At 41.2% G+C, this 27,119-nt stretch overlaps 1 protein-coding gene across 2 annotated transcripts in view; it reads right to left on the reverse strand.

Moving 5' to 3' along the window:
* The window catches only part of SGCG (sarcoglycan gamma), a 148,096-nt gene that overhangs the window by 102,985 nt on the left and 17,992 nt on the right, over window positions 1-27,119 (reverse strand). Inside the window, exon 1 of one of the 2 annotated variants that reach the window (XM_046665194.1) lies at window positions 13,300-13,448. The exons of the other annotated variant lie outside the window; for it this stretch is intronic. The gene's annotated coding sequence lies outside the window, so the exon portion shown is untranslated. Of the gene's footprint in view, window positions 1-13,299; window positions 13,449-27,119 lie in introns of those variants that run through there. 2 annotated transcript variants of the gene reach the window in all.

Genomic DNA, 27,119 nt, shown 5'->3' on the forward strand with positions numbered 1-27,119 from the left:
ACCAGCTAATGCTGCAGTGCCAACATCTATCTTTCCCACCACTCGGAGAGAGCTTGCCAGAGAAGAAATCAGGAAGACACAGAGAGAATGTGAGAGTAAGAGGGAAAACCTATCGACATTATTTGAGAACCTAAATCCAGCACTGCCTGATTTATTTTATGAAGTAGTAAGTTCCACCTTTACTTGAACTTCTTGACTTGGGTTTCTGTCACCTGCACCTGAAACAGTCTTGAATAACGCATATATCAAGAGATGTAAAGGCATTACATCTTACAATTATGAAATACAGAGTAAGAACAAAATTTTACTAACTTGATAATGTTTTTCAGTGATTTTTGACCTATTTTCTTTCCTAGTCAGACTCTCTAAAGAACAATTAAGTTTTTAGATATAAGGATATTTTTCCTGAAAAAGTCATTCCATCATCTTTATCTTTGGCTAAAGTCAAAGAGATCACATGACCTCTTTGCTTCCAAATCTTTCCCATTTACCTTCCTATGCTCATTTCATTCATTTGCTCATTTTGTTTGTTTTATTCCTCATTTTATTTGAAATGGTTGACTGCTTCCTCCTTGAAAATCCTTTCTTGTTTACTTGACTCAGTATTCTCCTAATTTACCTTCCATCTCGCTGGACTTTGCTTCTGAGCCTCTTTCATAATCTTCTCTTCCCTCCTGCTGTCTCTGTCTCTGTTCCTCTCTGTGCCCGTCTCTCTCTCTCCCGCTCCCCCCCAGGCCCCCCCGCCTCTCGTCTAAATGTTGGGTTACCACTGAATTTGTTCTGGGACACTCCCTTCTCCTCTCCTCTTGATCTTTCAAGGTTATCCTATTCATTATAATAACAATTTATAAAGTATTTATAAACTGATGATTCCAAAATTTATATATCTATCTAGAACATCTCTGAACTCTATACTTACATATCTGATAATTCACTTTTGACGTCTCTACCTGGTGTTTCAAACTGAACTTGTTCAAAAAGTAACTTAATTTTCAATAACTTTACCTCTCACCCCAAATCTCCTCTTTCCCCTTCTTTCTTCCCACCTCAATAATGGCACGACCTATTTCCAGCTGATTGCCCCCAAAACCTAAATGCCTCCTGCTATTCCTCTGTCACCCCCATATCTATTTCTTTAGCAAGTCCTGTCAAGTCCACATCCTAAAAAGCTCTGATCCCTTCTGCTGTCTCCATCTGTACTGCTACTGCTCTACTCTTCTCTTACTCGCCTCTTCATTGGTCCCCTACATCCACTCTTGTCCCTCTTAATCCAATTCTCCATACAGCAGCCAGAGCAAGATCTTCAGAAACAACACGACACCATGAGTCTCCCGTCAAAGTTCACTTAGAGGCCGACTGCGTTGAGCTGAAGCTTCACTCCCTCTGACACACACAGCCTCTTCACTCCCGTCTTATCCTGCTCTGTCCTTCTTGACATTGGTTTCCTTCAATCCCTCAGACAAAATAAGCTTTTTCCTATCTTGTAGCCTTTCACATGTTGTTCTCTCTGCCTGGAAAATTAGTCGATACCACAGAAGTGGCTGCCACTTCTGTCCTCAGCTTAAATGTCACCTGTCAGAGAGGCCTTCCATGAGCACCCTTCCCATGTACCTTTTCTCTTGTCATAATCTATAATTGAGTCCTGTTTTTTTCCCTCATCTCATGTTTCAGGACTTACAATGATAGAGTTATTTGTTTATTCCTGATTGCCTGTTCCTCTTTAGACTCTTAGCTCCAGAGGGCAGGAAGGGTGGCTCTTCTGTTCAGTCATGTATCCAGCACCTAGAAGAGTGCCTGGAACAGAGTAGGGGCTCAATTCTACGTATTTGATAAAGACAGACAGGCAGAATAAAATGTATTCTCATCTATAATGTATTTGTGGAAGAGATTCTCACACCTAGGATACAGCATTATGGTTGAAAAGCTAAATCATTCCATCTTTACCCACACTTCATTTTTCTCTCATATCTTTTCTTTAACCGAGACCCTACCAACTTCAATAGAAACTTAATGAAGAGCTAGGAAAAGAATTGGAATCCAGCGAACAAAAAGGGAAAATGATAGATTTACACATTAGTATTTTCCAGATCCTTTTATTGGCATGATGATATGATTGATGCATATGTCATAATTCATAGGATGAAAATTCCCTTATTTCACATCTCAGTGATCCTGCATACTACTCCATTTCCAGCATGAATGTTAATCAGTGAGCACTCTTTGTGTTTGAACAGTCTATTTTAAGGTTCAAGATCATATAAGGTTTTACCCTGAGAAGATTAATGAGTTGGATTTGGGAAAAAGATTAGCACGAGAAAAGCACTGTTTCACTTTTGCCTTTCAACTATAGCATCTTAGGAATTTCCCTTTTCCTACCCTATAAACTCGACTGAGTTCTAAAGACATGCCTTATTTAGCTGTATGATGAAAACTTTGTGATCATCAGTTCTGTCAACTGATCGGTTCAAATGGCCTATCGGGCTTCTCCTCCCACTGGGGACTCCTGATCATCCCAATTCCAGGCTGCATCCTGACATTTGGTGCAATACTTCTGAAAAACTTGTGGGCAGGGCTCTGTGGTTTTGACACCTGGTCCTGTCCATGAGATGCAGTTCACAGAGCCACATTTCTTTCTCATCCCTCAGTTCCTTGAGACTGGAGTTCTCCTTGCTGTTTTCTCTCTTCCTTTCCCTCTTCAGACTGGCATTTCCTCCCCAAACCCTACACCAGTCTGAGGTCCTCCTAAAGCTCTGGGAAAATGGTGGACAAGATTTACTTGGAGACTCACGGTTTCTTACAATTAAAAAGAGTCCTGAACAAAAGTGGAGGAGAAAGGCATGAGATTATTTGATCTTGGCTTATCTCTGTCTTTAAAATATATACTTCTTTGATTTAGATGGTCCAAAATGAACAAGTAGGTTTATTTCATGATATGTAGCTGTTTAGAAAACAGTATATAGTTCTCTTTTCTTTTTTTTTAGTTCTTATTGTTGATTTTGTGTTCTGTCTTATTACTCAGAGAGCACCTGCAAATATGTGGAATATTTGATTGCATAGTATTTTCTGAAAGCTGTATCAAGAAAAAGTATCACCAGATATAGTGTTTAATTATGCAGTTATTCAAGAAAATTTCTTTAACACATAAGGGTTTCACAGAGCTGTTTATGGGCATCATAACTTATAAAAGCTTTCCTAATATCATGAGTGATGTAATAGCTTTCTTCTAAGTCCTATAATGCTTACAGTTGAGATTCCCAGAGTTCTTAAGGTTCATCTAACTCCCGTACCCGCTGGCATCTTTCTCACAATAGGTGGATGTAAGTCTTATTGGTTAATTACATATATTTAACGTCATGAGAATTGTAAGTTTCATAAAGGTTATCATGCCTCTGATTGCTACAATTCCTTCAAACAAAGCCATTTTATTATTATTGGATATCTAACATTCACAACCAATCCAGTTAACCTTATCATAATTGCTCTGACAGATCCCCAAATATATTTATATATCCTACATATCTGGAGGCCTATATTTCCCTAAAATTTGTCATCATAGCTCCAAATGGAAAATGCACTGTTCCTAGAACAATGTTTAGCACAAAGTAAGCATTGTACTTGCTATCATTGTATATTAAGTATAAAATCCATGGTCTTTTGACTTCGAAGGCACATCATATTTGTATTTCAAGGAATATGTATTTACAGAATATGATGAGGTTACATCTTGACAAACTCCTGAAAACTATTACTACAGATATAACTCATATCAAATCAGAACTCCACGATATCATTAATATAATCAATTAAGACTCAACTATCAAGTTACTGAAATTATACAAATGAATCATATAATATTTACATATTTTTCATGTAGACTCATATTAAAATATTTTAAATAGAGCCATTATGTTAAAATGTTTTACTATCAATTCTTCCTAATATATCAAAAACTTACATATTTATTTTATATTTTTGTTCACTTAAAATGTTTTGATAATAGGATATGATTTAACTAAAGTAATAACCAAAATAATAATAACCTCTAATTTGTCTATCTTGAGAGTACAGGAACAATTATTTAGTTGAATTTGACCACTATTTAAGGTGGAATTTAACCAGGCAGTTCTGTTGGTAGCTTTAACTTATTTCCCTACTTTTGAATCCAAGCAAATGAATCTGAAAAGCAAAATTTTCTCTCATGTCTCCAGGTTCCTAACTTACTGAACATTAAAAAAATATTGCATTTATGTTCCTGTATTTTTGTCCCATATCCACAAGGGGCAGGAATTTTTTTTTTCTCTGTTAGGCTCCTGGCCAGTCCCACTGCCTAGAACACTGCCAATATTTGTTGATTGAATGGATGAATATAATGCAAAGATGAATTGTCCATTAAATACTATTTTTAAGTTGTTGTTCTATAGGATTATATTTTGCTCATACCTACAAAAGTAAAAGAAGGAAAGAAAATTATTTTCTGAGAAATTCATGCAAAAATCAAATAGTCATAAAAACAGAAAACCTCAAGAAGAGTACTGTAACAGATGCTGTAGTGTGCCACACACACCTGTCCTCAAGAACTCGTTCTCCCGGGGGCCAGGACTGCTTCCCGCTCACAGCGCACACTGAGTCCCTGTCCTGAGACTGCCTTTAGCTGGAGAGTGATGCCCTCCCGGAGCAGCTACGTGTCTGCTCAGTCCCGTGGCACCAGGGCTTGGCCCCTGCCTTCATTCAGGACATCTCTGAAGGGCCAGTCTAGTTTCACAGAGTAGCCCCTGTACTACTCTCTCCCCAGCTCACTCTGCAGGCTGAGTTGAGACCTCTGTTTCCACTGCATCACAGTTCAACTTCTTCTTCTGCCCAATTCTGCTTCCTCTACTCCCTTAAAGTTGTTCTTCCTAAGACATTTCCTAATAAATTTCCTCTGTGCACATCTCAGACTCCTGGTCTTTCTTGGGGAAACCGAGGTATCAGAGTTTGTGGCCAGAAGTAATCCGGGAGGCAAGTCTAAAATGATATTCTGGAGCTGGATCACCTGTCCGTCACCAGCAAGGAGGACCCCATTTCTGGCGGTAGGTGGAGTATGGATATGCTATGGCACCCAGTGGTGGCATCATTGTTAAAATTGTCCCTGGTGTGAAATGGGATGAAACATCAGCGGGAGGAAATTTACTAGTGGGTTCAATCTATAAGATGTTTGAGGGTTTTAGACTAAATAATAACTATAAGGATAATGGAATTGATGGCTCTGCTGATTTCTTTCAAATTGTTGGAGAAAGATGATACAAGGCTGAGACGACGCAAGGCAAATTGTAAAAATCAGAGGACCTCTCTGGCAGCATATGAGGAGACTCTCACCTCCTGTAACTGAAGGACAGACCAAGCTGAGGATCTGGCCTTTATAAGAGTAGTGGAGCACCGAAGAAGACCGAACTCTTGACCCAAGCAAGTCTGCTCTGTCAGGTCCAGGGCAGGAGAGGGCAGGGCAGGAGTGGGGTCCTGAGACTTGGAATGAGACATCTAAACCAACACACACAAGAAACTGGAAACTGTAGATGCCCCTAGAATGTCTGGGGCTGCAGAGTGGCCCACTCCTCCTTCCCGTTTGAAGCTGAGATGACAACACGCTCACCACCTCCCCTCTTGGCCACATGATCAACAGTTACAGTTAGACCACAACATAACCCAGGTAGGGAAGTGCTAAGCCTGATAAGGGAGTAGAGGGACTATATCCTAAAGGATCAGAAGGACTTACCCAGCATGTATCAGCAGGAGATCACAGTATGAATGGGACTGAGCCTGAAGGGGAAGGATCAAGGGAGACAGAATACATGGTCGGATAAAGGAGCATTTGTTGATATGGGAACATTTTCTGCTGACACAGAATTTAACACTATGGTAAGCGTCTTGGAAGATGGTGCGATGGTGCTAATACACTGCTAGGTTGGCCTTTAAAAGCTTGGAGAAAGCAATGGCTTACATTTAGTTAAAGAGAAAAGCCAGAATTGTCAGGCTAATCATTGAAGAGGAAAAAGAGGGATGGACATTGAATCCAGTTCTACCATTAATACCAGGAACCCACAGTGTCATCACGGCCTCCCTGTTAGAGTGAGGACATATGGAGACCAAGTGATAAATGAAATGCTGGCCATGGTGGGTCCACAGAACCACCAAATGGCCATTTCTCTGGTCAATAAATATATAACTGGAATGGACATATTTGGTAGTTGGCAGAACTCCCACACAGGATATTCTTTGGCCTTTGGTTAAGAGCTATTACAATGGGGAAAGCAAGGAAGAAAGCTCTGACACTCCTCCTCGTCCCCTCTGCATCCCAGGAAGAAAGGCAGAGATTAGTGCCACTCTTAAAGGACATGGGGTTAGTGATCCCACATATTCCCATTTAATTCACCAGGCTGGCCCTTAGGAGAACCAGACATATCCTAAGGATGACAGCGGTCTGCCTCAAACCCAACCAAGCAGAACGTCCCTTCCAGCTGTTATGCCCGATGAGGCGTGCTCGCTCGTGCAGATTAATGTGGCTCCAGGTACATGTGTGGAGCCATCGAGCTGGCAAATGCATTTTCCCCCCATTTCTCTCACAAATGAAGACCAAAAGCAGTTCATATTCACACATGATAGGCCATAGCATTTCCCCCATGTCTTTATTACTCAGAAGGGATTTAGGCCATCTTGGACATTCTCAGAACACAATACAACATTTGTCCATGAGATTTATGATATTGTGTTAACTGGACAAGATGAGTGAAAGTGACAAATATACTGGAGGCCTTAGTAAAATACATGTGTCCCGAGGGTGAAAGACAAACCCTACCAAGATTCTGGGGCCCGCCAAGTCAGAGAAGTGTCTAGGGGTTCAGTGTTGTAGGGCATACGGGGACATCCCCTCCAACATAGAGAATTAATTATCGTATCTTTCACTTACCACCATTGTAAAGGAAAAAATAATGCCCCTTAAACCACTTCAGGATCTGGAGGTAGCCTATTCCACTTGGAAAAATTACTCCAACTCATTTAGAGTGACAAAGAAGGCTGACAGCTTTGAGCAGGGCCCAAGCAGGACTCTGTAGTCGACCCAGGCTGCAGTGGCAGCAGCCTGATGCTTAGACTATACATCCTGGCACCAGTATGGGGTTAGAAGAATCTGTGATGGGAAAGGATGCTACGTGATGTTGTCAGTAACCCTCATTAAGGAATCACGACATAGATCTCTAGAGCTTTGGAATAAGGCCATGACATCTGCAGTAGAGAATTAAATGCCATTTGAAAAATATTTCCCTAAGTGCAATGGGGCCGTGGTGGAGAAAGGGCACCTGACGATGAGAGAGCGAGTGACAATGTGGCCAGAATTTCCCAGTCAGGGCCTGAGTGCTGTTTGTCCTACCAAGGCCTAAGGTCAGGAGCCAGCAGCAATGCACTTAGAGGTGGCCCACCAGGGATGGAGCAGGCAGAGGGCACAGTAAGCCGCATGTGCAGGTGACTTACAGTTCCCTGTCACCCATCACTAATGCACCGGCACCTCTCCCCTATCTCATCCCTCTGGCCAGAGAAGGGTGTCCTTTAAGACCAGCCTACAGAGGAGGAAAAAGGCCAAATTTGGCTTCAGGGAGTATTGGCTCAATACGTTGGTGTAAGCCACAACAGGCCTGCTGCTGGGCCACAGCCCAATCAAGGCGGTTCTGACCGGCTATGCTGAGAGGAAATCTTCCCAGTGCACAAAGCTTCAGGCAGTGCACCTGCTTATCCACTTTTTATGGCAATAGAAATCAGCTGAGGTTGGAATATATATGATTTGAAGGATGGCGGTGAATGGCGTGGCTGGTTCATCAGGGCCTGGAAGGGAGTTGGGAAGAGGGAGCACAAAGAAGGCTGGAGAAGAGGCTTGTGGGGGGACCTACAAGGCACTAAGGGGGAAATCTTTGTATCACATTTAACACCCTCCAGAGCGTCCACTGTAGAAGGGGCACCAAATAACGAGAATGACTCAGCCCAGCCGACACCAGGCAGCCCATCGTCACCCACCCCAGTGCTCCCACCATGGGCTCCTATTCAGAGTAGCCACCGTGGCTGGGATGGAGGCTCAACAGCAAGGGCTCCCCCTCAGCAAGGCTGATCTAGCTACTGCCACTGCTGAACGTCTAAGCTGCCGACGACAGACCCCAAAGCGGAACCTGGATACATCCTCAGGAAGACCAAGCAGCCGCTCACTGGCAAGTTGCTTACATCACTGTGCCTGGAACTGACACACAGGCTGGGAGTAGCCTTTTCTTTTCTGCCTGCAGGGCCTCGGCCAGCATCACGATCCAAGGGCTTACAGAATGTTTGATCCACTGATGTGGCACCCCACATGACATTGCGATGAACCAAATGATCCGCTCTACAGCAAAGGCAGTGTGGCACTTGACAATGGGATCTACTGCCCTCATCACCTATTGTAGTTCCCAGAAGCTGCCAGCCTGAGAGGGTGACGGGACAGCCTTTTAAAGTTGCTGCTGAGGCCCGGCTTGGAGATCCCCTTTGAGGATGGGTGATGCCTCAGGATGCAGACTGAACACCCTAAATCAACAACCATTAGGGGGCTGCATCTCCAAGGGGCAGAATACATGGGCCTGGGAACCAAGGGTGAAAGTAGGAGTGGTCTTTCTTACCATTACTTTTAATGACCCAGATGGGAAATTTGTGCCTTCCATCCCCACAACTATAGGCTCTGAGGATCTAGGAGTCTGTTCCCTGGGGAATGCTTCTATGGGGGGTGCAACATGAGTCCCATTAATCTTCAAGCTGCCATCCAGTCACTTCAGATCTTCAAACCAAGATACCAGTTAGAAAGAAAAGATGCACCATTTTGACAGTAGATTGGCTGGGGAGAATATGTCTGTCACCCAGATGACCAACAGGGCATTTCTTGGTATTCCCTGACCATTTTGTAGCAAACGGACAAGTGCTCAGCCAAAGGGCATGATGACCAAGGGCTCAGACCCCTCAGAGTTGAATGTCAGGGCCAGCACACCAGGTCGGCTAGCTAGAGCAGCAAAGGTGTTAGTTGAGAATGAATGGGTGGTTGGGGTGGCAGGTGGGAGGGAGGGATGATGAGTATTAGTTGCCATCTGGAGACCAGCTGCAGCTGTGGAGGTTGGAGTTCATCCCATTGACATTCCTTCAGTGGTTTCCTCAGGAAAAGAGCCCCAGCAGAATCTTGGGGGAGCTGTATATAGGTATATGAAGCAAGAGAATCTGAGCGATGCAAGGGGTGGACTCTAGTGGCTTCCCACCATGGTCACTCTTCAGAACCTCATTCCTCCAGTTGCCAGGAGTGATAGCTGTTGATAATTCCTTCTATACTTTGACTGCAGTGAGCAGCACCCCCCACAGTATGTCCCATATCCATTTTTTGATCAGTGCAGGGGTGCAAAAACCCAGCCCCTTCCTCGATTTGAGGACAACTCTGAAGGGCCATCCCAGTTCAGTTGCAACTACATTGCTGTTAACGTCTCCTTCTGCCAATTGCAGCCTTTGATCTTCTACAGGTGTTTTTATTGAAGGCGTTCTCTAATAAACCAGCATGCAAATCTCCAGCTCAGAGTGTTTCCTGGGGAAACCTGTCTAAACAATTGCTTTTGGAAAGACTGGGAGTTTAAAACGTTATCGGATACACTGATGGGTTTCTCAGCAGAACACTGCTCCATTTTATCTATACATCTTAAGTAGGTGAGGTTCTCTAGAAGCAAAGCCGACATGAGGATTCTCAAACGAGTGATTTATTAAGGGAATGCTCTCAGGAGGCACGTGTCAGGCAATGAGAGAAGTGGATTGGGGCAGGAGATGGAGCGAGGCGAAAGTGTGGGTTGAGGTGAGGGAAATTCTGCAGAGAAGTGTGTGCGAAGCCTTACTGGACATTTAGTAGCCAGTTAAAGTACCAGCTGTGTGAGGGGGACCAGTGTATATTCCAGAACCATTTCTCCTGTATAGACAGGACTCTGAAGTTTGACATTCTTTACAAAGAGACAGGTGTATTCTTAAATTAAAATTACACATGAAAGCTGCATTTAACCCGACAGAATAAAGTAGCCTGCCATCTACTTCATTAAAGTCTTTGAGGTTTTATAACTGAAGCTTAAATTTTCAGGCAAACCAACGTATAACCCCTTCCCTCAAAACTTCAATCTGCCTACTCCCTAAAAATAGCATTTAACTAGATTCTAACTCTGAAAAACATCCACATAAAATTAAGGACAAATTTTGAGAAAAGAAAGTTATTTAAATTTATCAACAAAGCTGAGCTTTTTAGTTGCAAGTATCTATGTGAAAGATTTAAAGCAAAAATACTCTTGAGGCAGACATAATTAAGGCCTTTATGAAATGTGGTGTATGTGCAATTTTCCGACTGCTTTGACAGTTCATTAAAACGTTTCAGAGGACTTCAGGGCCATGATTCATTTCTGCCCTGGTAGTCACCTTTTCCTCAAGCTTGGAGGGTGACAATTTAAAGTGATTTTCAAATGTTGTGAAAAGTACACATTGAAATCATTCTGGTGATTTCATGGGGACAGCATACTTCCACGTTTCACTGAGATAAACATTTTATTTTATATAAAATTTTCATTAAGATCTAAAATGTCTGATGAAAGGAAAGCACCCATGGGAAACCTAAGCAGTCATTTGCTTTTCTCCTTCAGAAATACTGAAGGCACTGTTAGGGGTTTCCTTCAGGTGGCCAGACTGTCGGGGGAGCTTCCTATTTGCACGCCGGAATGCACACACGTGCAGAGAGCATTCTCTGCTGGAGCAGAAGCAGCCTCAGCCTAGAGTCTGCCGCCCACGTGGGGCTCATGGTGACTTCGGGGCCTGGAGAAGCAGGTTGGAAATCCCGATCATTCAACATTCTGAGGCTCCTCCCTGACCCCGCTCTCAGTGGGGATGAGAATAAGAGGTTATGTTTCCTGGTTATTGACGAGGATGGGGAGGAGGCGGAGGGGGAGGAGGCGGAGCAGAGCTCCTGTTTACCAAGAGGTCAGGCACTTCCCAAGTGCCTCATGTGGACTGAATTTGATACTCATTATAACCCTAGGTGGTAGATGCTGTGATTATCCCCATTTTTACAAATAGGGAAACCGAGGCAGGGTAATTAAGTAATTCACACATCATACAGCTAGAAAGTGGCAGTCTGACTCCACAGTCTAAACTTGTCATCACTGCCTCTTCATTGATAATACGCTTTTCAGAGCTGTTTCAAAAGTAAAACTAATTGAGAATATTTAAAATAGAGTTAAAATAGTCATAAAGAGGTCAGGTTTTAAGGTGGCCATCTCCATGGCAGGGACTCCTCCTGCTGGTTCTCCCTCCTGCTCCATTTCCCGTCCTCAGCTGAGGCCATCTTTTGACTTTTTACAACTTCTCCCCTCTTCCTCCCTCCACGCCCCTAATCCATTCTCCCTGTCAACCACGGGGATCTTCCCAAAGAACAAATCTGTCTGTGCGACTTTTCTGTTGTAAATGCTCAGCCGGCTCCCCACTGCTTCAGGACGAAGCACGAATCCCCTAGGGCATAAGCGAGCCTCCCGCAGTCCCCAGCCTCAGCTGTCATCAGTGGGACGCTGCACACCCTCACACTGACGTCAAGTACACCTGGACATCTTGAGGGATTCTGAGAGAAGTCTTGAGACTTCTACAAATCTACAAATTACTAAATACTCCTGCATCCATTTTCCCATAAAATTCTTTACAGCATAATAACATATAAAACTAAAAATGAAGTTGGAGTCTGAAGTGGCAACTATTGCGGGTGAGGAATTCTATCACACTCACGAAACACCATAGAAATATGTGGCCCTGCAGTAGGTCCAGAGAATACCAAAGCTAGGCAGACGCTGCCTAGGCAAGAAGACAAGGAAGAGGGAAGGACAGAAAGAAACGTGGAGGCAGGTTCTGAAGGAATGGGAGAGCAGCAGAATCAGACTGAGGGCTGTAGTTTTCTTCCTTCCCACTAGGACATGCCAGCAATGTGGCTTAGGAGGGCTGGGCTTTGTTGAGAAGAAGCCAGGGGCTGTGGTGAGCCAAGTGGAATAAGGTGCGGAGGGAGAACGACAGGTCCTATGAAATATGCAAAATGAAACTAACGGGCACCCACTCCATTTACACTTATTATCTGATTTTCATATTCAACATAGTAGCAACTCCATTTAATGACTAGAAAGTATAGTTTTTAAAGGACAATATGCAACAATTTTATTTTCAGCATTTCAACCTCAAGCTTAGCCAGCATGCATCTTTTGGAAACTCCGACTTAATATTTAAATATATGAAAATAGTACTTTTCATTTGGCTTTGGAAGTAAACCTTAGGTAAATCCTAGAATCTATAAAACTGACACCAACTTGAACCATTAGTTTGGAAACTGTAAGTGTGCCTCTTTGTACCTATCTTTACAAAATGTTTCCAAGAAAATAAGCAAAAAATAAACCTGGTACATTCTGTAGTTCATTTTGTTCTAGGGAGTTACTCCGTCCTGCTGGCAAATCTTTCAGCCGCTTGAGTTATATTTTCCCTTATTATCTTTCTCTATGCCTTCCTTTAAAAACTTGTTTTCCGATCGGCCCAGATTAACTTGGGAAACACAAAGAAAGAACCGAGAGCTGCAGGAGGCCAGCGTGAGCAAGTTTACCTTTTACCCTATTATATTTACTTTTTGATAAATATTTTGAGCAACAGTTAATTTTTTCCAGATTTTGGGAGAGAAATAATCTGCCCTTTCTCACTCCAAGAATAGTTGGAAAGCCAAAGTTGGTGTTTTTCTCTTGTTTGGCTCATTCTCAGTTTATCAGATGACCTGGTTTTGTTCTTATTAAATTTAATTTGTTTTTAATGTCTATAACAAAACTATCGGCAAAACGTAAAGCAAATGTAATTCCACCACAAAAATTTAAGAGTGGAATTATAAGCTGGTGATCTTAAAGATTATACTTTGTCTAGATTAGCTACAGTGTGAAATTTCAAGCCTGATAAATGCTGTCATGGTATTTTACAAATTAAAAGTATTAGAAATATAAATTATGCTAAAAATAAATAACAGTAGTCAGAATAACTTGAGTTGAATTGATAAGTTAACTAAGTTTTGTTGATAATATATAACATTTTGAGATAAATTTCTTCAACATTTTAAATTTAATTTGTTAAGTATTATGTCACATTTGAAGGAAAAAGAATCAAGAAAACTTACACCTATTTGGTTTTTAAGTTGTACACTGTAATTACATAAAACCCAAGTGAAAACTGATTTCTTACCTTGCACGTATTAATAAAAAGCACAGCGGCTACAGAACCACAGCCAGCTCGGCTCTATCCGAGGCAGGACGTTTCAAACTTCCCCATTCCTTGCAGAACTAGAGTGGACGACCCAGGCCTCACCAGCGACGCCTGAAGAAAGGCTCGGGTGTCTGCCCTTGTCTCATGTTTCATCCCCTCATATTAGCAACAGGCGTATCTAATTTTACTCAGTGACATAAACAGCTCACACCACACTTAAAACTGTTCGGGCACCAATTCCAGGACACAGCTCGAAGTGTGCCAAAAAATCAAATTCTTACCAAACCAACAGTTAAACTCTGAATCATGATAGTCTTATGTAATTACAACTTTCTAAATAAAACTTTACCTTAAATGAATAACAAAAAACTTTGAAACTAGTTTCCAGTACAATCCAATGTTGACAAAATCTCATGAAAAATCACTTCAGATTAACGTGATATTTAGAATTTATGACTTTATTCGTCTTAAATGATACTATTTTCATCTAAGTAAACTGTATATTATCATATAATAGTCGCTTTTTAAAAAGCACTTTCTATAAACCTCTTTTTAAGTGAAAACTTTAATATTTGAGGAGACAACCTTAAATAATGATCATCTTAATAAACAGAAGGTAAACAAACTCTACATGTTAAAATTATGACAGTTCTTTTCTGGTAAACTAAATTTATATTATGCTTAACAAATTATGTGACTGTAACAATGTGATTGTGGTGCCTCATCTTTATTTAAAAAGAATAAGACTTGGATCATTCAATTTTTATAAAGTTAAAGAAAATAGAATAAATATCAAACTTTTGAATAATCTTAGTCTTTTATTTTGCATTATTTGTATGTAGCCTGGTTAGCAGCATGAATTAAAATGACTAAATTATATATCTGAAATTTGTATATTAGTACCAAACCTTGAGTAGGAGAAGCAATGTAATGATAAGCCATATGCTTAATTTTCATTTTATTTTCTTCTCAGGAGAACTTTCCGCTGATTCTATTTACTCGTACTCTAACTTTTGAAATTTGATGCTTCTTACAGCAACAGCTGTAGGCCTTCAATTAAAAGCTGATACAGCTTCAACTAATCACATATTTACAAAACACTTAAAAATCTTTCATGAATTCTCTGCATATTACTATTTTTTCTATCATGGCACTTCAGTTAGATATAAAATTATAGCATAATTATCAATTTTTAACAAAAATATATATTTAACAATGATGATATGAGATGTATTTTTGTATCAGTATGTGTCTGAAAAGCCAAAATTTGAAACTCCTAACTCAGTATTCTGGTTGAATACATATTGAGGGACCTTTTCATCAGTCAGTAAACTTTAATTTTGTTTTTTAAAGATTGGCACCTGAGCTAACGTCGGTTGCCAACCTTTTTTCTTCTTCTTCTTCTTCTCCTCAAAGGCCCCCAGCACATAGTTGTATATTCTAGTTGTAGGTTCCTCCGGCTCTGCTATGTGGGACACCGCCTCAGCATGCCCTGATGAGCAGTGCGAGGTCCGCACCCAGGATCCAAACCCGCGAAACCCCAGGCTGCTGAAGCAGAGTGCCCACTTGGCCACAGGGCCAGCCCCAGGAAACTGGTTTTACAGCAATGAACTTTTCAATTTTTGAGGACTGCTGTGTAAAAATTAGTCATGCTATGTATTTGATGTCCATTCACGTTTACCAAGACTACTTTTAGTCCTGTAGGAGGCTGACTTAGAGAAAAAATCTGATTTTACAGAACAGATGAAATTATTAAAACTAGATCTTCCAGGTTTCTAATGTAGGTCCAGCTTAAGTTTGTAATTCACACACACACACATCACGTTTTCAAAGGAATCATAACATTTTAAAGCTGTAAGAGGCCTTGAAGAAAAGCTAGTCTAACGTTCCACTAGATATAAAATAGTTTGTTCAAGGTTACAAGTTGGCAAGGGCAAGGACAGAAGCGAGTCTGGAAGTCCTTTGGCTCTCACGCTTCTAAGCACAGTCCTATCTACCCATAGGGCCCTTCTAGAATTTGCCCTCATCCTCCCTCTGGCCATCAGTTAGCAGTCCTGCCCTCCTCCTGGCTTCCTCTCCTAAAACTCCAGATTCTGCCTGGGGGCAGCCAACCCTGCTGCTTGCTGCGTAACTTAAGAGGTTGGGTTTTGGGGATCATTTTTTAGAACTAGTGAAAACAGGAAATTTCTAGTAGCGATGTGGTTCATTTTGAACTACTTACTTTTGTTTTTGACGTGAAGTAAGGTTATCTGTGGAGGGAGAATGGTGACACGAGATGAGACAGTTCAAAGTTTGGACAGAATAGAGAAGTTTAAAGAAGTTGCCATGAAGAGCTGGGACTATCCTAGATCATGTTGTTCAGGCCCAGAGAAACGCCGAGAACAGGTAATTCTGTCCATATCACTCCTCTGCTTAAAGCCCTTCAGCGAGCCTTCAGGATACAGTGCCAAGTTCTTGACGGGGCGCACACACCTTTACGACTGGGCCGTGTCCATCTCTACGGTCCCTCGTTCTTTAGGTTCCATAAGAAACCACAAAAGTCACGATGCTGTTGGGTGCCGGCTATATCTCTGACTAGGGTTAAATAGAACTTCTATTTAACTTTTAAAAGCCTGTTCACATGCCACTCTCAGCTTTTTATATGTGTTTTTAAACTTATTATAACTATTTGCATTCACATTGCCATCATTGGTTATATACCTCTTCTCTTTACTGGACTCGGCACCCACGTGTAGCGAGCCTTCAAGTAACTGAACTTTGAATAGTTACACCAGACTCAGCGTTTTTACCCTATCAATTCCAAAGTGTAAGATAACATTCAAAATAAAATAGAGCTGGCATACGCTCAGGATGACATTTGAAGAATTATCCAGAAGAGGTCAGTATAACAGTAATACAAGTAAGACTTGCAGTGCAAACGAAACGTGAAATCAAATTATTTTGTAAGTGACAAACCTGAAAGATTTTAAAGTACCACGTCAATTATTTGTCCCTCCAATTGAAGCTACACTTCTTCAAAATAGATGGCCACAGACCTTTCACGTAGGCAAAATGAAGCGATCAAATGATTCTAACACTAAAACCAGGGTTTTCATCTGGAACGTAATTAATGTAATTACCTGGATGATTCTCACCCAGATTCTCTGATTATTTTTAAATAGGGATCATCCAAGAGAACACATTCTAACAAAGATAATTCACATTCTCTTAGAGATGCCATAGCAATAAAAAAAGGATACTGATTTCCAGACTACTGAATGTAGGTATTTTGTTTGTCATGGCACTTTTGGGGAGTTTAGGAGTCAGTATGTAGTATAAGGGGCTAATTCAGTGTTGTCAGGGAAGACAGAGAGAAAAAACCTTTGAGATGCTGGAGAAAGAAGTAAGAAAGACTAAAAGAAAAAGAAAACGAGTTTCAGGAGAGAAAATGGAGCACTGTCTGAAATTTCAAAGGTTATCCACTGGTAATCACTGAAGTGGGTCATAATATTTTAAAAGTGTTATTCCATGAATACGTGACTTCGCATAACTTACAGGGAGAAGACGTTGCAACTCCACTAAGTACAGACTCCTAGGTCAGTGGTTCTCAGCTCGGGCAGGGAAGGGAAACGTGGGGTGTGCATGTGGGAACCACAGGAAATGCACTGAGTAACTACCAAAGCAGAACGTGGGCACGTTAAAGAGGAAATCCATCAGAAGGCCTTAAAATGAGATCCCTTCCGTCCCCTGCTTCTCCTGGCCCATCTCCACTCCCACTGGTCACAGCTCACTGCCTAGAGCTCCCTTCTCAATACTCCCAACCTGTAAATGACCTTATACTACTATATCTCGATTTATTAACTCTACACCTCGGCTGTCTGTCTAGTTTACGTACATGATCACCCAGAGCCCTCTTCTTTCTCCTATGTAATTTTCTATTTGTTTTAGTTTCTTCTGTGGTCACCTCTGAAATTTCAAATGGTCCACTTAAACATTCATTCCTTGTTCCAGAATGACAGAGGGTAACTCTTGCTCCTTCTCTCTCCATCTGAGGACATCAGCAGCCACCTGTTCCATCTCCCCCCGTGCCCACAGTGCCTGTCACTCCTCTCTCCTGCCCTCCGTCACTTTCCCTTTACGTTTAAACGATCAAAGTGATCACATTTACATTCCACTTTGAAACTATTGTCTCCTCTATCTCCTGTGATATGACCAGGCTGATTTAATAAGAATTCAATAAACAGTGTTCACATTTTCACAACTATCTAATTTTCTTTCAGAGAAAAACACCAATTTTACAATCCCAGTGCCACTCACAGTTTCTATTACCAGTTTTGAATGGAATCTACTTTTTAAAATATTCCTCCAAATATTGTGATTGCTTCATCTTGACACCATGCCTTTCCCATAACGTTTTTGTTGTTGGAGTTTCTGAATACTGTTTTTTCTTTGTTGTAAGACAAGAAGAAATTTTGCTAAATATGCCTTCCTCAGCAGACCCTAGCTGTCTCTCAGCTCTTCATTTACTCTATTATTTGGAATCAATTTCAGTTTTTTTCTTGAAATGCCCTGTCTTCCTTTTTTACTTCAAATAGTTTATATCATGGTTGGGTCATGACTGTCTTGTTTGGCTCACCTCCACCTCCCTTATTCTCTAATCATCATTTTATTTCTTGCATTCTCTGCCTCTCTCTATGCCCAAGCTTTTGCCAATTTCGCATAGTACCACCCAGTGACACGGCTGCATCTGTGCTCAGGCTGTCCGTCTTCCTCCTCAGGCTGCTCTCCCGCCAAGCCTCCCGCACAGCTATCGTCTTCATTAGGTGTCATTGCTCCTCTGAGCTGGCGAACCGATCCCTGCCTCTTTTCTCATGTTCCCTCCTTGCTTACTCCCTTGCTTTGATGGAGCACACCCTCAAATAATTATTCAGAAAGGGTGTCTGGGGAGTGGAGTGGTCCTTTTATATCAGAAAATTTATCTATTCTGCTCTAAAACTGGTAAATAGTTTCATTTAGTATAAAGTTCTGGATTGAAATAATTTCCAACTAAACTTTGAAGTCCTGGCTGCACTGACATCGATTATTAAGAGTTCCTGCAGAGAAGTGTAATTCTAGTCTGATTTCATTTCTAGTTTACAATGAGTAAGACATATTACTATTTAAAGGTAACTGTGTGTATCTTTTCGTAAAATTAATATGCTCCCCTTTTACATTCATCTGGCATTCAAATAGCTGATTTAATTAAAAAAGAAGATAGCAGCATTTATAAAATATAAGTGCATTTTTTTTTATTGCAAAGTAGTAATTATCAAGTAAGAATACTCAAGTTATATTTCATGGATGTTCTTAAAATTTCTTTACCTCGATCAGAAACTTCTGATCAAAAATTAGAGGGTAGATGATGGTAGGAGTTATGAAAAGAAAGAGGTGGTATGAAATAAATTTAGAGGAAAAGAGCAAAGTCGGAAAAGAGAATATTGGAAGTCTGGATATGGAGGAATAGGGAGATCCATGCCCAGGAACTTTGAGAGTATGTCAGACACTGAAAAACTGTGAAAATGGTCCTTTATATAAGGAACACTTACTCCTTGTATGAGAAGGTCCTTCTATTGTTGTAACATTCCCGGACTCTCTCCAACTTTTACTCATTTCTTCCCAAGGAAAGTGGACTGATTCATCTCATCAGTGAGGCAGAATAAGAAAGCAGACCCGTGCGGTACAATCCCCCCTCTTCAAGGGCCTTCACGCCTGCAGAGGGCACAGTTTCACATTGATCCTTCATGCTGCAGGTTTCAAACGCAACCTTCCAGGGTGACCTGTGATCATCCGGAGCTGCCGAAGGGGCGGGAGGGTGAGCCCTTGTCGGAAACGTAACATTAGGAAGTCCATTGCTGCTGTCCCCTAGGATATATTCTCCAAAGGCTCTATTTGTAACAAAAATGACATTTAGACCTGCATTTGCCTCATTCCTTTGTCTCTCAGTTGGTTCAGAACTTGGGCAGTAAATAGAGATGTGATTTTTCTCAATCTTCTCAAACAAAAAAATCAGCATTCAACAATTACACATCTTTGTTGAGGATATTCCCTGTATCACAGGCTATGCTATGTTAATATCCAGCCTTCTCTAATCCTTCTCCCCAATTTTCCTTTCTTGTAAGGCCAGTGCCCTCCTAAGTGCTTCCATGCAACTCACAGCATTCGTCACAGAACAATCTGTTCTGTTTATTTGTAACTGGTTATTTGCTTGTCTGTACCCTCTTCATCCTTAAGATGGTGGGGACTGAGTCTGGATACCTATATTTCCTTAGCCTCTAGATACTCATTAAATATTTGCTGGGGCTGGTCCGGTGGTGCAATGGTTAAGTTGGCACGTTCTCGGCGGCCTGGGGTTTGCTGGTTTGGATCCCAGGTGCGGACATGGCACCGCTTGGCAAAAGCCATGCTGTGGAAGGCGTCCCACATATAAAGCAGAGGAAGATGGGCACAGATGTTAGCTCAGGGCCAGGCTTCCTCAGCAAAAAAGAGGAGGACTGGCAGTAGTTAGCTCAGGGCTAATCTTCCTCAAAAAAAAAAAATTGCTAAATGGATGAATTAATAAGTAAATCATGCTTTCTGTGCTTAAGCAGCTTTCTTTCCAGTTGAGAGGCAGACAGTGAATTACTCAACAATTTGTGGTTAACCTTACAGTTTAGGTATTAACCCAGGGCTACAGAAGCACTTTAAGGAAAACTTAATTCTATCTGAAAGAGATCTAGTGGGAGCTGATCTTCCAACAGCAGAAATCGTCATTAACATATCCTTTAAAAATTTCCAATCCTTGTGCATGTTGCAAATGTATTTAATATACTGACATACTAATACATGAACATAATTTATAAACATGTAAGAGTCAATGCACATTGAGATATGTTCCCATCACTCTCCTAAGTGCTGTTTTTTATTAACTCACAAATAAGTTTGGAGACCACTAACCAAAACCTTGAAATAGCTACACACTTTGCTCCTTGAAAAGAAGAGGAAGAGAAGCAGCACCACGTCTTTAGAGCTTGTTAGACACCTCCCTGGCAAGCCTCCTGGAACAGGCGTGCAATGAGGCAATGTTGTAACTGTGAGGTGCTTCAGGGAATGGAGGCAGAGAAACGTGGGATCAACCCATGAGTAAGAGCAGGCAGACATGACTTGTGTGGTCAGTTATTCAAGTTCAAAGGCAATCTTCCCTCTACAGGAAATCTGATTCTCTCTTTTTTTATGGTATGAGCTTCAACACTGGCTTTCTGAATCTTATCTTCAGTGTTGACGACTTAGGTTCAGTCCCCAGAATCAGGTTCACATTCCTGATCGCCTCGTTGGCTCCACAGCTTGGCTGCTGTCCTGTAGTCTGATTCTGATTAACATGACATGGTGTTAATTTAAAAATTCCTTATTTCCTCTTTCCCTAGAGATAATATAAACAAATGATCAAAAATTCCAGGCTTTGGGGTGAGCTGAGTTCTAAATTCAGCTTTTTCATGTAATAGCCACTTAACATTAGGTAAGTTAATTATCTTCGTTAATGGTCTGTTTCCCGCTATTAATCTTGGGGATAATAGCATCTCCCACCTTAAAGCCAGTAAGATAATTAAATGAGATAATGCACAAAAGGTGCTTGATATGTAGTAAAACACATATAAGTGGTAGCTATTATTACAATTATTTCTTAATGCCAAGAGTGAATTTATCAAAAAAGAAATAAAATACATGAATCACAGATTATGACATATGCAATCTTTAGGATAAAGGTATTTTAGCTCACTTAATGATATACCTAATATGATAAAAAAGCATTTTGACTTAATGTTATATCTAATCATTAATGTGCTCAATTAGTAATTCAGTTTCACAGGGAGGCCATACGACAGCATTTTTACACAATCAAACTAAATTATCTTTTTTTTTTCTTTCAGTTTAGCTTTTTGGGATCCAAATCAACATCGTCTCTCAACAGCTTCCGGCGGTAGGATGCACACAGTGTGACCCTCCTGAGCGGCACACAGGGATACTCGCGTCATCCAAAACTTAAAGATACTGGAATTCCCACGCAGCTGAACTTTACTTGCTTCTGTCCAGTGTTCTGCTCCTGTCACCTCCTAAAGGTCCCTGTGCTCCTAACCTTCTACCCTCACCCCATTTACTGAGAAGACTCCAAAACTCTGTTTTTTCAAAAACCGTTTTCCCACTGAAAATGTGTACTTGGATACTAGAGCGATCATGACAACCGAAATGCTAGGTCATGAGGTCAGAAAGGTGACAGCAAGGGGAGCCTGGGGAAAAGACAATGGTGAAGAGGAGGACAATAGGAAGAAGGGAAGAAATAATGAAGTTTGCCTGGATCCCTCGTGTTTAAAGACTTGTAAGCATGGATATTTCAAAGTCATCGTGTTGTAAATCCAGCATAATTTTATCATCTCTGCCACTTCTCCCCAAAACTTTCTTCTCTACTATTATCTCTCTTAGCTAATGGCACTGTCATTTGCCAGTTGACCATGCAAGAAATCTTACATAGCTTAATTTAAATTATTTCAACTAACATGTCTATTTGTCCCCCAATAAGCAAATGATCATAAAGTCCTTTTTTTTTAGTTGGAAAAAGAGGACTGCAATTGAAGAAGAAAAATGAAAGATGTTGGCCTAAACACATCATAAACATGACCCAGCCCAGCTGCTTACCACAAAAGAAATAAACTTGTTGGAAATCAAGCATTAGATTCTGTATAATTTCAGCAGCCAGAAAAGATTCTTGCAATTCCACAAGTTTCTCCACTACAGCACAAAATTTTTCCATGTAAAAATGAGACATTAAAAACATAAAAGTGTCCTTCCCATGAACATGTTGGTTCAAAGAGCATGTATAAGTGAAAGCTTGGTTTTTGTATTTTTTACTTTTACACATTTGGCTTCTTAATTCCACATATAAGTGAGACCACAGTACTTGTCTTTGTCTCTCTGACGTCTCACTTAGCATAATCTGCTCAAGCTCTATCCATGTTGTTGCAGATGGCAAGATGTCTTTCCTTCCCACAGCTGAATAATATTCCATTGTATATATCCACCACATCTTCTTCATCCACTCATCACTGATGGGCACTTGGGTTTTTTCCATATCTTGGCTATTGTGAATAATGAGGCAATGAACATTCGGGTGCATGTATCTCTTGGATATCCTGTTTTCAGTTCTTTCGGGTACATACCCAGAAGTAGACTTGCTGGATCATACGGTAGAAGTAAGTACGTGCTTGGTTTTTGTTTGTTGCTTCTCAATATCCATTAACTCCACTTCTTGTAACGACACTTGGGTTTTCTTTTGGGGGAATCCCTCCTGCTGCACCTTCAGTCTGCATGTTTGGTCAAGTCAAATCAACACCATTCCCAGGTGAATGGGGGGGTCACGTGACTTGGGCCAGGCCAACCAGAGCACGGCATTCTCTTGGCCACAGAGATTATTATAGAATGACTCCATCCAAGCCAATCAGGCTCAATCAGAGAAAATCCCACAACGTTGTTTTCAGTGACCAGAAAGACACACTTTCTTTTCTGCTTGACTGGAATTTGACAGTGATTTGAGCATGGTTTGTTAGCAGCCATGAAAATAAGACAATACAGCAAAATACAGAACTGAGAGAGAGAGAGAAAAACTGATGGTAATTTTGAGCCTGTGGATCAAGGCACACCTAAATCAGCTCTAATCTTGTACTTTTCAGGTACATCCGTCAAGAAATTGCCTTTTTTTCTTCAAAACTGTGTAGTTGGTATTTGATCATTTGCAACATAAGTTTTAGTCAAACCAATGCAATAGGGGCCAGATCCATGGCTGAGTGGTTAATTTCATGTGCTCTGAAGCGGCGGCCTGGGGTTTCGCTGGTTTGGATCCTGGGAGCGGACATGGCACCGCTAATCGAGCCATGCTGAGGCAGCATCCCAGAGAGCACAACCAGAAGGACCCACAGCTAAAATATACAACTATGTACTGTAGGGATTTGGGGAGAAAAAGCAGAAAGAAAAAATAATTTAAAGCCAATGCAATAATGTAAAGATCTTGCCTTTGTGTGTGTGTGTGTGTGTGTGTGTGTGTGTGTGTGTGTGTGTATGGGGTGGTGGTTTAGGAACGTACTTAGTTCTTGGTAAGTGGACTAATGAGGGTGTGATGCTATCAAGAGTAGGAAAGTTTCAAAAAATGAAAAGAGGTGAGAACATAAATTTGCATGACTCCCTGCCATTAGTCGTGAAAACAGAACTTGTGAGTTACAGAAGTCCACCTCCTAGATGGTGGCACATAGGAATGAGGGAACCATTCAGTGTCACCACATGCTCTGGGGAGGTCCAACATGAGGGTGGAGAAAGATCACTCAATTTGGCAAGAGACAACCACTGGGAACATTTAAGATGGCGGTTCTAGATTAAAAAAAAATTGTATGCATAGTAAAGATCCAGAAAACCTCATGGAAAAGTTCCTGACTTTCTCACATACCATAATATCTTATCAAAGCTAAGACTGATGATTTTAAGAACACCACTGTTTTTATGACACTAAGAAAGAAGTACATCTGCAAATTAAACTAAAAGATGCAGCTGACTGCAATATGCATTCCAATTAAGAGCTGTTAAAATACAAAATATGTACATTTGAGGTTTGGTGAAATACGGTAACAGCACAATGGAGGGAAAGATAACAGCAGTGGTCTGTCAATCAGGATTTATTTAGATAACATTCATCAAGGATTGCCTCTGTTACATGAGCTGCTTTTTTTCGTTGATTTGTTTTTGCTTGTCTGCTAGAATAGACGACATATTAAGTTCTTCTCTAAGTCAGAAAAGTAACGCATTGTTAGGTAGCTGTACGGAAGTTCTTACTATTGTAATATGGAGGTTACTTAATGGAATTAATGACTCTCTTTCAAACTGTTTTTCTGGGGTGCTGAGCTGGTTTGTACTATATGAGTTCTATGGGAAGACCACAGGCTCCTTGCTGGGGCCACTTTTGCTGCTTTTGATGCAACTAGCACTTACTAGGTGCCTGTTCTAGAAGCTGAGCTCACCAGAGTGAACAAGACAATGGAGATCTGGCCTTCTTAGAGCTTATATTCCAGTTGAGAGGAAACAGTCAATAAATGTGAAAACAAGAAACAAGACAAGTCCTCATGGTGACAGATCTGTTAATAACATAATAGGGTGATGGGAGACTATTTTAAACACAACATTCAGGGAAGCTCTTTGTGTGATGACCTGAATAACGAGAAAGAGCCAACCAGGAAAAGAGCAGGGAGAGTACAATATAGGCAGGGGGTGGCAAAGGCAAGGCCTGGAGCAGGAATGATCTCCTGTGTTCAAGAAATACACACAAGGCCCAGGGTCGGAACCCCATGAGGTGGAGGACAGATAAGGCAAGAGAGATGGAGGCATGAAGAGCAGGGGTTCTCAGCTGAGGCCATACGTTAGAATCAACCTTGGAGATGCAGAACATCGCGTTGCCTAGGATTCTCCCCAGATATTCTGACTTACTTGCTATGGATAGGGGCCCAGGTACCAGTATCTTCCAAAGTTCCCTAGACAATTCTAATGGATAGCCAAGGCTGGGAACCACTGCTGCAAACGCTTAGCCTGGTGTAAGGGGATAACACTACTCCAAATCCCAGATGTAGAAATAAAATGGAAAGGGTCGACATTATCCCTGAAATATTGGTCATCTTTTCTCATGAGCCCATTACATACAGCCATCACTTCCCACCTCCTTCTCTCTCTCTCTCTGTCTAGCTCCTTTCAGGAGGTTTGTGCTAGGGAGGGATATGTTCTGGTCTGACTGGAAGTTTCTTCATGACCCAGAGTTTGTGTGTTTGTCTAGGCATCACCTCTTAGTCAGCTCTTTTTTTCTTTTTTAACAATGCAAAATCCATCCTATGCTTTGCTATGACAGACAGATTGCTTATCTGCTTATCCTGGCTTATCTGCGCGATTCCTCGTTTGCCCACCTCTTCTGCATCTTGAACTGAGCCAGGTGCAAGGAATCTCCTTGCCATCACTTCGTGCATCTCATCCTCCTGTTGTAAATAGGATGCTCAGACTTTGCGCCACCCAGGACATACCCTCTACCTGTGAAAAGCACACGCTGCTGGGTTTTCTGAGTCTGCAGCTCTGATGTCCTCTCTTACTATTCCTTTCAGACACATACATGCTCAGTTCTCACTTTCTACTAATTTTGTGGTTTATGGTTTTAGTTGTCTCCTGGTTCCGCCAAAGATGGGATTTGAATGAGTTTCTCACTCTCCTTGTTGCTTTTGAATGATTTCAGGAAAGCGATGTGTAAACACTAACTTCACATTGCTCTCTCCATGGTGGAAGTCTGTCGTCCACATGTTCCCATACAATAGGGCTAACAGGAGCATTGGCTACTTCTGAAATTACTTGTAGCCGCCATGTGTACCCTTCCGTGGATCCTTACTCCTGAAAGAATTTTGGTCTTTCACAAAAACTTAGACAGTAGAGAAAGGGAAAAATAGTGAATTTAGTTCTATGAAAAGCTTAAACAGAACACAGAATTGAGAGTGAAAATAAAGGGGACAATTTGCGGCATTGGTCCAAGGCAGACTTTCAGGATTCCCAGTTCCTCTAGAGATCTTATCCCACCTTCAATGCCTGGCAAAGCGATTGTTCTTTTTGGAACAACATGATGCTTTTCAGTTTAACTTTATGTCTAGGAGCATAACTGAAGCCTTAGTCATTTTTGACAGTCCATTTCAACTCAACAGAATGAAGTATTGTCTGGGTTCCAAAAGTAAGGATTTTTTTTTTTTTTTTGTATATTTGAAAGAAACAGTTAAGCTTTTTTCACAGCCAGGCTGTGCTGTGCAAACATATAGTCTGCTACAGGTTTATAGATTTGGCAGGTAAAAATTCCTGCTCAGGTTGACAAGTCAGAGTCTCCCCAGGCCATGAACTTGTCCCCTACTGCTGCCTCCCGGGGTGTGCGGAATCCTCCTCTCTCAACACCACTCCCAGTCACTTTCTACTAAGAGGGTCACAGTGATTTCATCCCACTTATCTGCTCGGGAAAGGGTCCTTATTCCTTGGTCCAATTCTGAGCATGACAAATTCTGTTATATTCTTGATATTAAGAATGGAAACAAAGAAATGATGCTATGAATAATGTTTAGGCTCTGTGAAACAAGGAACGTTATTACTTAACTACATTAAGGGTTAAAGAAACATTTGCAAAACAGCCTCACAACATAACAGATTATGATACCTTCCTGAGAAAATACATTCAGATTTGCAAACAAACCTCTAGAAAACAGATTATTTGGATGCAAACGCTGTTGAACACTATGAGGAAGATAATTCCACTTCTTTTTCTTTCCAATTCATAAATAATAATAAAAAAGTTTGGCTCCTATTGAAAGATATGTTTTTAGAAAAAGAAGTCAAGTAATCTTTGCATCTAAAAAGATGTAGTGGGGTCAGCCTGGTGGTGCAGCAGTTAAGTTTGCACGTTCCACTTTAACGGCTTTGGGTTCACTGGTTCAGATCGTGGGTGTGGACCTACGCACCAATTGTCAAGCCATGCTGTGGCAGGTGTGTCTCATATAAAGTAGAGGAAGATGGGCAAGGATGTTAGCTCAGGGCCAGTCTTCCTCAACAAAAAGAGGAGGATCGGTGGCAGATGTTAGCTCAGGCCTAACCTTCCTTAAAAAGAAAAAAAACTTTGTTAAAAAAAAGTAACAGCAACCCAGATGTTTTTCAGTAGATAAATGGATACACAAACTCTGGTATATCCAGACAATGGAATATTA

The sequence above is a fragment of the Equus quagga genome, chromosome 6, assembly GCF_021613505.1.
Source record: "Equus quagga isolate Etosha38 chromosome 6, UCLA_HA_Equagga_1.0, whole genome shotgun sequence".
Taxonomy (NCBI): domain Eukaryota; kingdom Metazoa; phylum Chordata; class Mammalia; order Perissodactyla; family Equidae; genus Equus; species Equus quagga.